Genomic DNA, 16,234 nt, shown 5'->3' on the forward strand with positions numbered 1-16,234 from the left:
TAGGAGCGCCGGAATGCAAAACGGACAACGGGGAAAATGCTCGGATGCATGAGATGAACATGTATGCAAATGAAATGCACATGATGACATGATATGAGATGCATGACATGCAAGCAATGACAAGGCAATAACAGCGAATAACTGGAAGACACCTGGCACACCGGTCACGGGGCGTTACACATACCTCTCTAGGCCCTGCCAAATGCATCAACTACACATTTACACATGTTACATCACGTACCCCATTGATCTAAAAAGCCCTCTCTTCACGTTTATTTCGCATACAACATTCCTTTTGAATAAAGTGTGGCCAAAAAATTATTTTAGATTTTCTTCATATATACAACATTACAAAGTTATATGGAGGAGTATGAACGCTAATTTGCATTGCATGGTGCCCACAATGATATTTATTCCGCACTGTGAATTTTTATATTTTTATACTATATATAAAGTTAGTCATAATAAAGAGAAACGAAGAGCATCTCTCTCTCCATCGCATACCCCCCTCTACGCCCCTTTCACGTATGCACACAAACTATCTCCAGGTCCTCTAAAAGTAAGCCCCCAGCACATTCACGCATGTTTCATCTTTCTCTCGCGATATATACAGTGACGATCATTGTATTATAAGCGAAAGCACGATACGTACATTGGACTTCAAACTCCACTCATTATTGTCACCATTTATGTTTTGTGGTTATTATACAGTCACGGGCTCATCGTACAACTCTGTATTTGCTCTAGACACGACTAGTTGACCAGTTAAACGCTCCACGTGGCACCTCTAGTGTTGCATCACATTATCTCACTACCATCGGGCCCATCTGTCGACTTGTATCTACTCTACATCTGCACTCTTATGAAATACACTCTTATAAAATATATAGTTGGTCATGATGGTGTTCCTGCCATCCTGCAATATAGACCATCGGATTTATATCTGACGGATTGGAAAGTAACTATGGCAATTTTGCAAAAAGGTACCCACACACATCTCCATATTTTAAAATAAGGCCTTCCCTCGTTCATCCTTTTCTCTCGCAAGATAAACTAGTCATACAAATGCATCTTGATGTTACATGCAACACACGGGCATCTTGCGAGTAAGAATGAAAACAAACTACAAAAAAATATTGGACGGTGGTTCGAAGTCATGACCGTGGGCACAACGAACAAGGTGGCCTTGTATTGGTATGCTGAGCCGTCTATTTTAATAGACAGGAGCTGGTGTGGTGATTATACACACACACACACATGCACACGAACTGCATGCATGCAACACTCATACAAACACATGCACCCACGCACGCACGCAACACTCACACGTACACACGCAGCCACACACGCATGCAACACTCAAACGCACACACGCATGCATACATGCGCACACCAGTACACCACACGACCAACACACACTCTCACGCTCAAGTGCTCAACCTACATGTGCATGCGTACACATCAGGCCCTTACAAACACATACACAACCAGGTGATTCCCGCGCACAGGTTGGAGTCTTATCGCGCCTGCGTAAATGCCACGCAGACTATTTGGCCGGTCAACAGAGTGCAATCCGATGCTGAACCGTGAGCAAGTGACCGTATAATCACCGCAAAACATATATAGTGACCATAATCAACTTATTCTGAAGTTCGATGAACATATTACGCTTTTCTCTCTGTAGGCCCTCCAAAACTAGATCTCTACACGTTCTCGCATGTTACATCTAACAACTATGCAATACAACACTACTACTACACTCTAACACAATAAATTGTATGTGTTTTTAGTTTTACTAGATATCATATTATTACTTAATTATTCAGTTTGCATACATTAAAATTTCCTTTGAAATGTATGGCCAGTATCATATACCGCGCGGGAAAAATCCCGCCCTTTCCTGTTTAATCAGGTTTGTATCGATGGATCGTGCAAAACAACAAAACTATAGTACTATACAGTACAAGTGACAGTTCACTGGGCCATCGTGTCATGTACTCCTCCGTCGAAAGAATGGAGCGCTCGCTTTCATAAATCTTCTAGTCCCTTTCGCCAACATGTGGGTGTCATGCTACCGGGTCCATGTTCCATGTAACAGCCTTGTTTTTGCCCTCTTCTATTTGCCTGATTTTCAGTTGGTTTGATTTTGAAATTTGGAGTTTTGAATCTTTTCATATGGACTTAAACACTTGGGTAACCCTTGACTTTCACCCAAGTGCCTCATTTCCCTTTCTAACTATCATTCCCTCTCTGGTTCACCTAAAAATAATATTTTGAATATTTTTCTTAAATGAAAAATATTCATTTCCCTCTCTTAAACCCTAGCTAACTCAATGTGCTCCAAAGCAACCTCAATTTTTCTTGCCCACAAAAATCTGAGAAAATTCACAAATATTCTTTGAACCCTAGGGAACCTTCTTGAACAAAAATATTTTATCACTTTTTGGAATATTTTTGCTACAGAAAATATTTTCTGTTCTAGACAGAAATGGTAGTTTCTACAACAACTACCATTTTACTTGCTCCATTATGGCAGATTTTTCTTGTGCATCATCACCTTAGTAGATGATTGCTAACCTCCAAAGCCCAGCTCCCAACTCCCAGTAGTTTGACCTCAAGAAAGCTCTCAAAGCTACTGATCAGAAACTTACCAGGTAGTTGAAATCTATTCTACTACGCCTAAGATCAAACCCAAGTGTCGTAACCTCTAAAACTACCACGAACAATATGCCAGACATGAAGTTTGGACTTAGGTCGGCCTGAGCGCACAGTTCACGCGGTGACCATGCGTGTGCACGATGCCAACCTGCATGTCGACGCGCTCGGCTTCGCGCCCGAGCTTCTGTTGCTCACGTGCTCGCTTCCCCATCTGCCTAGCCTTGCCAAAACGTGCCACAATCGTCGTCCCGAACCTCATGACTCCCTCCTGGCGCTCGCCGACACCGGAGCTCACCGCAGTGAGCACGGGCGCGGCCCGGCCAACGCAACAGTGCGCGGCGCACTGTCCTCGTCGCCTTTCCCTCGCCCCTATGCTCGTCCTCGCTCGCCCATAGTTCTTGCGTGGGCTGCATCGCCTTCTCCCCCTCACACTGATGCCGTTAGTCGCCGGGCGCCATGTCCAGGTGTCCACCGGTGGAGCCCGAACCCCCCTCGATGCTCGGCTATAAATAGGGCCCTCCTCGAGCATCACCCACTCATCCCACACACTCCACGATCTTGTAGAAGCCGTAGCCCGGCCGGGCGGGCCGCGGGCCACCGCCCCCGAGCTCGAGCTCGCCGGCGATCCCCTCGGGTCGTCTCCGTAGCTCCAGCCCCTCCCAGTCCTGGGCAACCCTTCCAGGGCCTCTGCCGGTCTTCTGTAGTGCTGTTCCGCCTGGTTGGAGCCCCTGGAATCGCCTCTGTTTGCCGTCGTCTTTGTCTCCGGCGACCCCCGCTCTCTGCCTCCGCTAGAGAGGCTGATTCTGCTGCCGTCCGACCACCCCTAGCGACTCTACGGGTACGGGCCGGTGAGTCTCCGTCTCCTCTCTTGATCCCTCCCTCTCGTTTTGGCCAAGAAGCCCACCTCGCCGGTGTGTGCTCCGGAGAAGCCATGCCATCCTCTGTTTCCTTCTCTCCCCCCTCACCTGACTAGCGGGGCCCGCTAGTCAGCCACTCAGTACGCACGCGAAGCGGTACGAGTGGTGGCGCCCGCGGGGCTTTACGCCTTCGACATCACCCCCGCAGTCTGTTTTTATTTAAATTCAAATTCCATATTTCTTCACAGAGCTTCAAACAGCCAAAACTCTTTAACCATAAGTCCAAATGAATTGATTCTTTTTGTATTGTGTTCTTTGTGAAGAAATCTAACAACTCACCAAAAATGAGATTTTTCTCTGTTGTCTAGATTTTCTGGTGAATTTCATAAGGGTCATTAATGTTTTCTTTTGGTGTTTATAAATATTTTCAAAGAGTGAAGCTTGTCTTGACGGTCACCATGAGGTTTGTGAACCTCATCTGCCCTAAGGCAAGCCACATCAACATTTTCATGGTGCCATTACAATATTTGTAATTTTCTTACTTGAATGAATGATTTAATCCATGCATTTAAATCACTATTATGTTATTTATATTCTGTTAGTTGCTTGTCTAAGTTAATATGCTTGATTTACATAAAGTTTGAAGCTAACTAAGTTGGTAAAGAAACTAGAATTAATTTTTGTTACGAAAGAGTAATACGGTTATGAATATACGTAGTTATTTGGAGTTATTTTCGTGCATGAGTAAAATTGATAAATTTGTTAGGAAAGATTCTGTTTAAAGTGATGTTTACTCCTAACCAGAAGAGTGACATGAGTTGTTGATGTTTATGCTTAGTGTGGATATAGTTGACTCAGTCATTTCCGTTGATATGTGATGCATATGTTAGTGTTGCATTTCATGGCATACTATGACACCGGTTATTTTCATTTTAAGTTGAACCTAATAATAAATCAACTTGAATATATCGTTGACCGGGTCATGGTGCCACTGAATCGAGTTTTTCTCAGTGCAACCACATTTGCCTTTATGGGAAGGCTTTTATTCGGTCCGTTGTCATGCCTCTGGTCAGTGCCTCCAAAGAGGAAAGGTTATGGGCGTGCGGTACCCTGGCCCAGTAAGCAGACATAACCTTGCGTGCCCATTGTTGAGATTATGGTACCATGTCCCCGTGTGGGATGTTTATGTTTTGGCCACGATGATGGTCGTCTTCTGTAGACACGGGGCCACCCAGGACTAGCCCGATGGGGAATGAGTCAGAGTGGCCGGGAGAGTGTCATGGCAATGGAGGGGTTTCGTCGGAATACCATTGGTCCACCCAAATGGGAGTGCGAGGCCATGGGTTCCGTGGTGTGGGTACTGTGCGCAACCTCTACAGAGTGTACTAATCTATCGATAGCCGAGTCCACGGCTACGGACATGCTCGAAAGTAGGTCACACCAAGGGTCAACATTTAATAAATCTTGCACACTAAGTTATGAACTTTGCACTGATGGCGGGAATGTCGTCTTGCTGTTTGAGACCAAGTGTTGGTCGTGGTTGTGATTGCCGGAAGGATCACGGTTTGAGACCAAACGTTGGTCGTGGTTGTGGTCGCCAGAAAGATCATGAGGTATCCCTAGTTAAGACCATGAGGTTGGTACATTTGTGATCCAAGAGCGATCACCATTGGTAAGCCAGTCCAAGGGACTTTTCTCATAAAAGCATGATCACAGCATGTTGGATATATGGTTGCATTATTAATTATTGGTTAATTATCATGATATTGTATGTCATTATGTTTATGCTTGTTGTGAGCTTGCAAGTACATTCAATGTAGTGAACTGGTGTGTCATGCCAGATTTCAGGAAAGTCTCGTTGGAAAGGAATGCTATCCAAGTCTAGATCGTGTCCACATCGGTGTCCTTGTGCTATGGAGTTCCGCTACGATGTTGTTCCGCTGCCGCGTAGTTGTTATGATCGAGGCCCCTTCATGTTCACTAAATAATGTACATATTGTTCAGCTTCACCGTGTGTGCCGCTTGGCCTCGCCACCTGTTGTAATATAAACTTTGATCCACTAGCATCAATAAAGTGGGTTTTTATGTACCAAGATGTTGTTTGTTGCCAGAAGACATGGTCTCTGGGCTGGCAATGCATGGTAAACCGGTTGCTTTGAGCTGGGGTGCCACAACGCTGGGTATCAGAGTCGCGCTGACTATAGGCCATGCTAGACTATGATGTGTTAACTAGACGTTAGATACGAGTTTAAGTTGAGTGCCGGTAGCATTTGTAGCTAGTTGTTGCATTGCATGCAGTTGTTTTATTTTTATGCTAACCTGCTAATGGTTGTGAGTGTAGATGGGTCCGGTGCCATATCCGTGCCAGTTGCAGCTGATGCCGTACACGTTGCCGCATCTTCTTCGTAACGTGTAGCGTCAGCTGTACCCCCTCGGTGACGACCGAGTCTATCGTGTGTACCGGGAGCGTCTAGCTGACTCAGTGTATGTGTATCACGCAGTGGTTACTCTGCGCACCAGTTCCGATTCCAGCACTTACACTCGTACCTCTCGGAGCGGTTACGCTTCTACCACTTCTCAGGTTGTCCAGTTTGCTGCATTCGACGTCCTTGTCGAGCTTCTTTACAACGAGGTACGGATGCAGGACCACCCAGGTTTCTACTACTATCCTTCTCTGCATGACAATGGTCGTGTCCGTTTCCCTACCATTGATCCGGAGTCTGATAGTGTCACTACTAGGAAAAGGGCTATAGATAGGATTGATACTAATGGCGCACCATGGAAGCAGTGCGCCACTACTATATACTAATGGCGCACCGGTTGGTGATGCGCCATTAGTGTGGAAGACACTAATGGCGCACCAGAAACAGGGTGCGCGACTAGTATTAATTTTTTTTTCCATTTTCCATACAAACTAATGGTGCATCAGGTCGAAGTGCGCCATTACTAGTTCTAACTAGTAATGGCGCACCAGGCAGACAGTGCGCCATTACTGTAAAAAAAATTATTCTTTTTTTGCAAAACTACTAATGGCGCACTATTACCCGGTGCGCCATTAGTATATATATATATATTTTACTTTTTTGCAAAACTACTAATGTCGCACCACCTGCAGGTGCGCCATTAGTAACCAGGTTACTAATGGCGCATTTGCTGGTGGTGCGCCATTAGTAACCTGGGACCCCAACAAGATATTTTGGACAGCCCCACACCTACCCACTCACTTTCCCCACTTCATTCCCTCCACCTCCTTCTCCAAGCTTTCGGCTGCCTCCTCCTCCTCACCTCATTTCCACCATAGATTCATCAAAATTAAGTGGTGAAATTACCTTTTTTGATAGGTAAGTAAGGGGAAAGCTATCTTCATGATGTAGATCTACTTTTTTTCTCCCTAGCTCGCTCCAACAACGGGCACATGCACTTTTTGTGGCCTAGCTAGATCTATGTATGTTTGTGGTGTTGCATGTGTTTGTGGTGTTGCATATATGTTTGTGTTTGAAGGTACCGGTATTTGAAATGCGATAGTTGCCAATATTTTGCCGGAATGTTTTGATTCATTTCCGTTTCGGAGAGAATTTTGGCACTATGCATTCTTTTTGGTCCTATTTTTAGGGAAGGTCATGGCAAATTTTTTCTTGGTTCTAAAATATCGTTTTGCTCTACCCCGCAGGCGACCATGGTCCGCACGATGACTGAAGGCATCGTGAATAGGTTTTTGAGCTCCGCGAAGGCCGAGATGCTTCAAAAGAACGAGACGGAGATAAGATGTCCGTGTCGAAGATGCAAGCTGAAGAGCCTTATTGCGGACCCGGATTCCGGGCAGGTGCGGGACCACCTGCTCTTGCGTGGTTTCATGGATGGCTATAGGTGGCAACGTGATGAAGATGACTATGAAGTCGTCCATGCGGGCCGGGCAAGAAATGAGGAAGGGCAACAAGACAAGTACCACCGCGGCGAGGGCGGGCGAGAAGACGAAGAATCTCTAGGACATGATCACGACGGTTATGCTGTACGCAGTCATCATGTAGAAGATGTCGTACATGATGATGAGGAAGATCAAGACGAAGGGCATGATCATGAAGATGAAGATGCCGGAGCAGACGACGATGGAGGCTGGGTGCAGGACCCTCATATTCAAGAGCTGCTTCTCAAGCAGACGGATAACGCAAGAGCTGCCGCCTGAGAGAAAGCCAGGCTGGATCAACTGGAGATAGATGCGGTTACTCCATTGTATGAAGGATGCAGGCCCGAGGATACCCGCCTGAAAGTAACGCTCATGGCTCTGGAGATGAAGGTAAAACACAAAATGACCGATGCATGCTTCGACGAGAACATGTCATTCTGGCACGAACGTCTTCCCAAGGGGAACAAGTGCCCGACCAGTTTTGAGGAGGCGAAGAAAATCGTGTGTCCTCTGGATTTACCGCACGTGAAATACCATGTGTGCACGAACAATCGTATCATTTATCGGGACGAGCACGCGGAGTCTACCATATGTCCGGTGTACTTTCCGATCACTCCTCGTCTGCAGTGGTATTTCGCGGACCCTAAGGTAGCAAAGCTCCTGCGTTGGCACGCGAATAGGGAGGAGAAGAAGCGGGAAGATGACGGAAATGATCCGGAGATAAATAAAAAAGACATGGTGCTGAGTCACCCTAAGGATGCGAGCCAGTGGCAAGCGTTGAACTTCGAATACCCAGAATTTGGGAAGGATCCAAGGAACATCGTGCTGGGCGCGAGCACCGATGGAGTCAATCCGTTTGGAAGCCAGAGAAGCACACATAGCACCTGGCCTGTGTTTGTGTGGATGTACAACCTTCCCCCCTGGTAGTGCATGAAGTGGAAGTACATTCACATGAGTATGCTAATTGAAGGGCCGAAACAACCAGGGAACGACATCAATCTGTATCTGGGGCTGCTGAAGGAGGAGCTAGACACGCTGTGGAAAACGCCAGCCAATACGTGGGACGCCGCAGAGAAAGAATATTTCCCTATGAGAGCCGCACTGCTCACGACGGTGCACGACTATCTCGGTTACGAATATCTCGCGGGGCAGGTAGTCCACGGATTTTCTGGATGCGTAAGGTGCATGGATGACACAACGTATCGCCAGCTAGATAGAGATCCCGGGTCTTCGAAAACCGTGTTCATGGGACATCGAAGGTGGCTTCGCGACGATGACCCGTGGAGGAAACGCCAGGATCTGTTCGATGGTGAAACCAAACCCCGAAAATCCCGTCTACGAGGAGCGGCGAGGAAATAGACGAGTTGTTGAAAAATTGGAAAGACTGCCCAATGCCGGGAAAGAAGCAAAAGGCGCCAGAGTCGGGAAAGAAGTGAAAGGCGCCAGAGCCGCTGCTGAAGGTATGGAAAACGAGGTCTATTTTCTGGGACTTGTCGTACTGGAAGATCCACCGTGTGCCTCACAGCCTTGATGTCATGCATATCACGAAGAACGTGTGCGAGAGTCTACTTGGTACCCTGCTCAACATGCCAGAGAGGACCAAAGATGGGCCGAAAGCAAGGGCAGACTTGAAATCAATGGGCATCAGGCAGGAGCTTCACGCTAATGATGATGATGATGATGAGGCGAAGCAGGACACAGAAAGTCATCACAAAGGCAAAAAGGCCAAGAAGACCGGAAATGACTACCCTCCCGTGTGCTTCACTCTAAGTCAGGAGGAGATCGAGCAGTTTTTCACCTGCCTCCTAGGAGTAAAACTTCCTTACGGTTACGCGGGGAAGATAAGAAGATACCTAAACCCAGCAAAGCATAAGTTCAGCGGGATGAAGTCTCACGACTGTCACTTGCTGATGATGCAGATACTTCCAGTTGCAATCCCTAGGATCATGGACGCGCACGTCCATGAAACGCAATTTGGCCTATGCAAATTTTTCGACGTCATCTCTCGGAAGTCGATTGGCGTGAGGCAACTCAGAAGGCTACAGGAAGAGATCGTGGTGATACTATGCGAGATTGAGATGTACTTCCCGCCCGCATTCTTCGACGTTATGGTGCATCTGCTGGTCCATATCGTGGAGGATATCATCCAACTCGGGCCGACGTTCCTGCACAGCATGATGCCGTTCGAAAGGATGAATGGTGTCATCAAAGGATACGTTCGCAACATGTCACGTCCAGAGGGAAGTATAGCCAGGGGCTTTCTGACCGAAGAGTGCATCTCCTACTGCACGAATTATCTAGGCATCGAGAACCCTGTTGGTCTGCCCGTCAACAGGCACCTCGGCAGGCTCGCTGGATGGGGTCACCGTGAGGGTCGCCGTGAAATGCATGTCGACTTCGAGGGTCGACTTCGCGCTACAACACATAGACGTGGTCGATCCTTGGGTGGTAGAGCACAAAACCTTTATTGAGAAGACGTACAATGACCGAGGCCAACAGAGGACGGACGGAGATATACTCAAAGAGCACAACTCATGTTTCACGCGTTGGTTCAAGCAGAAGCTTCTGTCGTACCCTTTACATGAGGATTCTTCCGCGGAGGAACAACTCATATTCGCCTTGTCACTGGGCGCCGAGCACAACCTGATGACCTATGAGGCGTACGATATCAATGGCTACACATTCTACACCGAGGACAAGGACATGAAGAGCGATGGTTATCAGAACTCTGGGGTAACGATGGAATCTTACACCGGTAACGACAAGGATAGATACTACGGAAGGATCGAGGAGATCTGGGAGCTGAGCTACGCTGGAGAGAAGGTCCCGATGTTCCGTGTCAGATGGGCCAAGAGTGTCCTAAAAGAAGACCGGTATTTCACCACCATGGTTATACCCGAAGCCAAATCCAAGACCGCGGGCGCAAACGTCACCGCGAAAAATGAGCCATGGGTACTGGCTTCCCAAGTGGACCAATGCTTCTTCATTACCGACCCGTCAAAGCCCAGTCGTGTTGTCGTGAGGAGAGGCAAAAGGAAGATCATCGGAATGGATGGAGTAGCCAATGAGCAAGACTTCGACAAGTACGGCGACCCAAAGATCGAACATGACGATGACGATGAATTAGCAACACACAACACAAGAAGAAGCAGGACCACCCTACCTAAAGGACATCCGTTCCACAGAAGAACTCCATTTGCAAAAAAGAAGGGCAAGAAGATTGTGAACATATAGCTAGCTAAGATCGATTGTATTTAAATCGTAGTCTTCATTTCTGGATTGTATTTCATGGGCACTTTTTAATATCATGAATATTTTTAAATTTCATGGGCACTTTTTGAATTCATGAGGACACTTGATCTTGATCCCCCTCCATCTCGATCTCGATTCTCCCTCCATCTCGATCTCTATCCCCCTCCATCTCGATCCCACCCGCACTCTCCCCCGCTAGCTCCACCGCCGCCGACGACCCACCACATCCCTCCCCCGCTCCACCGCCGCCGACGAGCACCCGCCCCCCGCACCCTCCCCCGCTCCACCGCCGCCAACGGGCACCCCCCACACCCTCCCCCGCTCCATCGCCGCCAACGGGCACCCCCCGCAACCTCCCCGCTCCACCGCCACCGCCGATGATATTTTCAAGTAACAAATTTGAACATATTTTTTAAAAAATTATTACTGTTTTTATAAAAAAATATTGCTGTTATGATTTAAACAAGTTTGAACATATTTAAACACAAATAAATATAAAAAACAGCATTTAAAATGCATAAAAAAATATTGGGGAGCCTGGGAATCAAACCCAGGACCTCCTGGTGTGTGTGCTACGTGCTGACCAGTCGGGCTAGTGGGTGGGTTCTGTTGTAGATAGGGTTAGGTTGTAGATATGGCTAGTGGGCTAGATTAAAACAAAATTCTAATGACGCATCGAGGGGTGGTGCGCCATTAGAATAGTCGTACTTATGGCGCACGAGGGGGTGGTGCGCCATTAGAAAGCTTCCCCCCACACTAAATCCCGAATCTCTCTAATCTCTCCCCTGCCTCATCGATCTCACCTGCTGCCCCCCGTGTTCGCCGTCCCCCTCGCCGCCCCCCTCCCCTCCTTCGCCGTCCCCGAGCAGCGTGGCCACTCTGGACCAGGGAGGAGTGCCCCGACGGGCTGGGAAGCTGCTGCTGCCAAGTGACACTCGAGGAGGACCGCCGCCGCAGATCGAGGAGGACCGCCACCGTAGATCGAGGACCGCCGCACCGACCAACCTACTTGCTCACGCCACCCAAACCCGCCCGCCTCTCCCCGACGCCGGCGCGCTAGCCAGCAGGTGAGGGAGGCGACCCTACCCCAATCCCATCTCCTAGTTGCCGCGGCCTCGCCTGGCACTCCGAGCAATCCGTAAGCGCCGCCCGCCCCAACACTCCCCCCTCCCTCCTTCTTCCCCAGCCCGCCCTGTTGTGTATTCATGCCGAATCCGTCCCCTGCTCCTCCGGGCCTGCGAAATCAGAGCAGATTTATATTGGTCGTGTGTTGATTGAATGCCATGGCTGCGCTCTGACGCGATGCGTAGGTGGGTGGGCTGGCGCGTGAGAGGGCGGATGCAGCCATGTGATTAGTTGCCGTGTTGATGCGTAGGTGCCAGGGCATGATCGGTACAATGCGTAGCTGGGGGCAGGGTGCGATCCATGGATCTCTATGTGTGTTCTTCCATGTTTATAGTGGGGAAAACCTGAGACCTAGCCATGTCATTTTGGACTAAGTTAGGGCTCCCTGTGGCTGTTGGTGTTACCTGCAGTGGTGGAGGATCTTGTATTCACAATGTTGGTTCAGTACTCCGTATTATGCTGTCGAAGCCGGAGTCTGTGTTTTTCTAGAACAAAAACATGTGAGGCATGCCTGGTATTTACTTGAGCAACAAATGGGAACTGAGTTTGCTTTTGGACAGCCCTTTGATGTGTAGTGCAGTGAGTATCCTTGTTATAGTTAGTATTTAGTATAGCATGGCTACAGATTGCCTTGGTTTTTGGGTAAACTGAGAATTTGATGCATTTTTGTTGAGCTGCTAGTCAGTTCTTGGGGATTACATGCCTGCATTTATGTGGGGCATATGGCCATAAAGTAACTATTCCATCAAATTGTGAGCTTAATATATTTTAATTGAGCTGGTCATTATTATCACACTATTCGTAACCGTCAATGCAACTCAATGATCAAGTGTGTAATGAACGTATATTTTGTCTTTTAGGTGAGGTATAGAATGAAGGATGAGTAGGAAACCTGTTGGCTCTTCTTGATGTATCTGGCCGCAATGAAAAATGGAAACCTATACTTGTGACACTATGTGGTTGTACATAAATCTGGTTTGCTTGATTAAATAAAACATTATTGGCAAGTGCAGTCTTGTTACTCCTAGGTACAGTTTCACTGTTCTTATATTATTTGCTTGATGTCAGATTATGCTATGAGGATATTAGTCTAAGCCCAGTCTTGGATGCATTGTTTTATCCTGCGGTGGTTAAACCGGTTCTGAAAATTATCTAGTTTGACCTGTACTTATCCAGCTATCATAATCTATTCTTTGACCATGGCAGTAGCTGGCATTTTGTTATGATAATTTCAGTATATATCTTACTGTCCTTTGCTGATCTCGTTGTATTTTCAATTCACAGGCAACTCTCCGACGAAGTCTCCTCCAGGTAATATATGTCTCATGCTTTCTAAAGAGTACTAGTATACTGACTAAACTATCCACTTGCTATGCTCAGCTGCTATGTTGTCTAAATCATGACACTTTGCCAGCTGAAACTTGCCTATCACACTGTCGCTGCACTTCTCAACTAAAAACACAAATATTTGTAGTTTTTTTATCCTGTGAACTCATTGTACTGCTACAAGAATTTGGTATCATCATGGTGTAATTTTGTTAACATTCTGGTTTTGTTAGATAGTGGCTACACTAATCTAGAGTGATACAATTTTCCTTCCCATTTTGGTATCATCATGTATAGTGTATACAGTTATAACATCATGTGGGTTTTTTAAGTATGTTTACAGCTCATGTGGGTTTTAACATCATGTGGGTTGGTGAATGTGGATGATTTTTTTATCCTGTGAACTTGAATGTTGCAATGCTGTTTCCTTCAGAGGCTACTGTCAAAACCTTGAGCTACTGTCTTGCAAAGATGATGATCATCTTGCTAGTTTGCTGGGTTTTTTCTCCGACCATTGTGTCGTGATGAATTTGCAGGTACCCCGAGTTGCCCTTGAGTTTGCCTGAATGTCGATTAACTTCCGTTCCGGCAAATTCGGGTACTCCATATGTCCTATTTTCAGCAAAGGTCATGCTAAAAATTTTCGTGAATTTTTGCATGACTTTGCTAAAAATAGGACATATGGGGTACTTGCGACTAATGCATGGGCCAAGGTATCTTAGTACTTAGTTAAGTAGGATCAACTGCCCTGCCATTCTTGCTGCATTAAACCATAGGTGGCAATAGAGCCAAGTTATTAGGCCCAACTTAGAATTCTCCTTAGCATCGATAAACTCTAGATGATAAACCCAACATAGGTGGCAATAGAGCCAAGTGATTAGTGCCAAGTGATTAGGCCCAACCTAGGGTGCCTCGGCATCGATAAACCCTAAATGATGAAAACTTAACTTGGCTGCCCCGGATGCCTCGGTGTCGATGAGAACCTAAATGATGTACGCTTAGGCTTTTAGGGTGCCTCGTGTTGGGTTTCGTAGTAATTTCAAAAAATTTCCTACGCACACGCAAGATCATGTGATGCATAGCAACGAGGGGGAGAGTGTTGTCTACGTACCCAACGCAGACCGACTGCGGAAGCGATGACACGACGTAGAGGAAGTAGTCGTACGTCTTCACGATCCAACCGATCAAGCACCGAAACTACGGCACCTCCGAGTTCGAGCACACGTTCAGCTCGATGACGATCCCCGGACTCCGATCTAGCAAAGTGTCGGGGAAGAGTTCCGTCAGCACGACGGCGTGGTGACGATCTTGATGTACTACAGCAGCAGGGCTTCGCCTAAACTCCGCTACAGTATTATCGAGGTATATGGTGGCAGGGGGCACCGCACACGGCTAAGGAATAGATCACGTGGATCAACTTGTGTGTCTAGAGGTGCCCCCTGCCTCCGTATATAAAGGAGTAGAGGGGGGCAGGCTGGCCGGCCATGGAGGAGGGCGCAGGAGAGTCCTACTCCCTCTAGGAGTAGGATTCCCCCCCCCCCCCAATCCTAGTCGGAATAGGATTCGCGGAGGATGAAAAGAGGAGGAGGGGGCCGGCCAGCTCTCCTAGTCCTAATAGGACTAGGGGAAGGGGGAGGCGCACAGCCCATCTAGGGCTGCCCCTTCTCTTTTCCACTATGGCCCATATAGCTCCCGGGGGGTTCCGGTAACCCTCCCGGTATTCCGGTAAAATCTCGATTTCACCCGGAACACATCCGATATCCAAACATAGGCTTCCAATATATCAATCTTTACGTCTTGACCATTTCGAGACTCCTCGTCATGTCCGTGATCACATCCGGGACTCCGAACAACCTTCGGTACATCAAAATGCATAAACTCATAATATAACTGTCATCGTAACCTTAAGCGTGCGGACCCTACGGGTTCAAGAACAATGTAGACATGACCGAGACATGTCTCTGGTCAATAACCAATAGCGGGACCTGGATGCCCATATTGGCTCCTACATATTCTACGAAGATCTTTATCGGTCAGACCGCATAACAACATACGTTGTTCCCTTTGTCATCGGTATGTTACTTGCCCGAGATTCGATCGTCGGTATCCAATACCTAGTTCAATCTCGTTATCGGCAAGTCTCTTTACTCGTTCCGTAATACATCATCTCACAACTAACATATTAGTTGTAATGCTTGCAAGGCTTATGTGATGTGTATTACCGAGAGGTCCCAGAGATACCTCTCCGACAATCGGAGTGACAAATCCTAATCTCGATATACGCCAACCCAACATCTACCTTCGGAGACACCTGTAATGCTCCTTTATAATCACCCAGTTATGTTGTGACATTTGGTAGCACCCAAAGTGTTCCTCCGGCAAACGGGAGTTGCAAAATCTCATAGTCATAGGAACATGTATAAGTCATGAAGAAAGCAATAGCAACATACTAAACGATCGGGTGCTAAGCTAATGGAATGGGTCATGTCAATCAGATCATTCAACTAATGATGTGACCTCGTTAATCAAATAACAACTCATTGTTCATGGTTAGGAAACATAACCATCTTTGATTAACGAGCTAGTCAAGTAGAGGCATACTAGTGACACTTTGTTTGTCTATGTATTCACACATGTATTATGTTTCTGGTTAATATAATTCTAGCATGAATAATAAACATTTATCATGATTATAAGGAAATAAATAATAACTTTATTATTGCCTCTAGGGCATATTTCCTTCAGTCTCCCACTTGCACTAGAGTCAATAATCTAGATTACACTGTAATGATTCTAACACCCATGGAGCTTTGGTGCTGATCATGTTTTGCTCGTGGAAGAGGCTTAGTCAATGGGTCTGCTACATTCAGATCCGTATGTATCTTGCAAATCTCTATGTCTCCCACCTGGACTAGATCCCGGATGGAGTTGAAGCGTCTCTTGATGTGTTTGGTCCTTTTGTGAAATCTGGATTCCTTTGCCAAGGCAATTGCACCAGTATTGTCACAAAAGATTTTCATTGGACCCGATGCATTAGGTATGACACCTAGATCGGATATGAACTCCTTCATCCAGACTCCTTCGTTCGCTGCTTCCGAAGCAGCTATGTACT

Source organism: Triticum urartu, chromosome 7A, assembly GCF_056163025.1.
Source record: "Triticum urartu cultivar PI428250 chromosome 7A, HENAU_Tu73, whole genome shotgun sequence".
NCBI classification, from domain to species: Eukaryota; Viridiplantae; Streptophyta; class Magnoliopsida; order Poales; family Poaceae; genus Triticum; species Triticum urartu.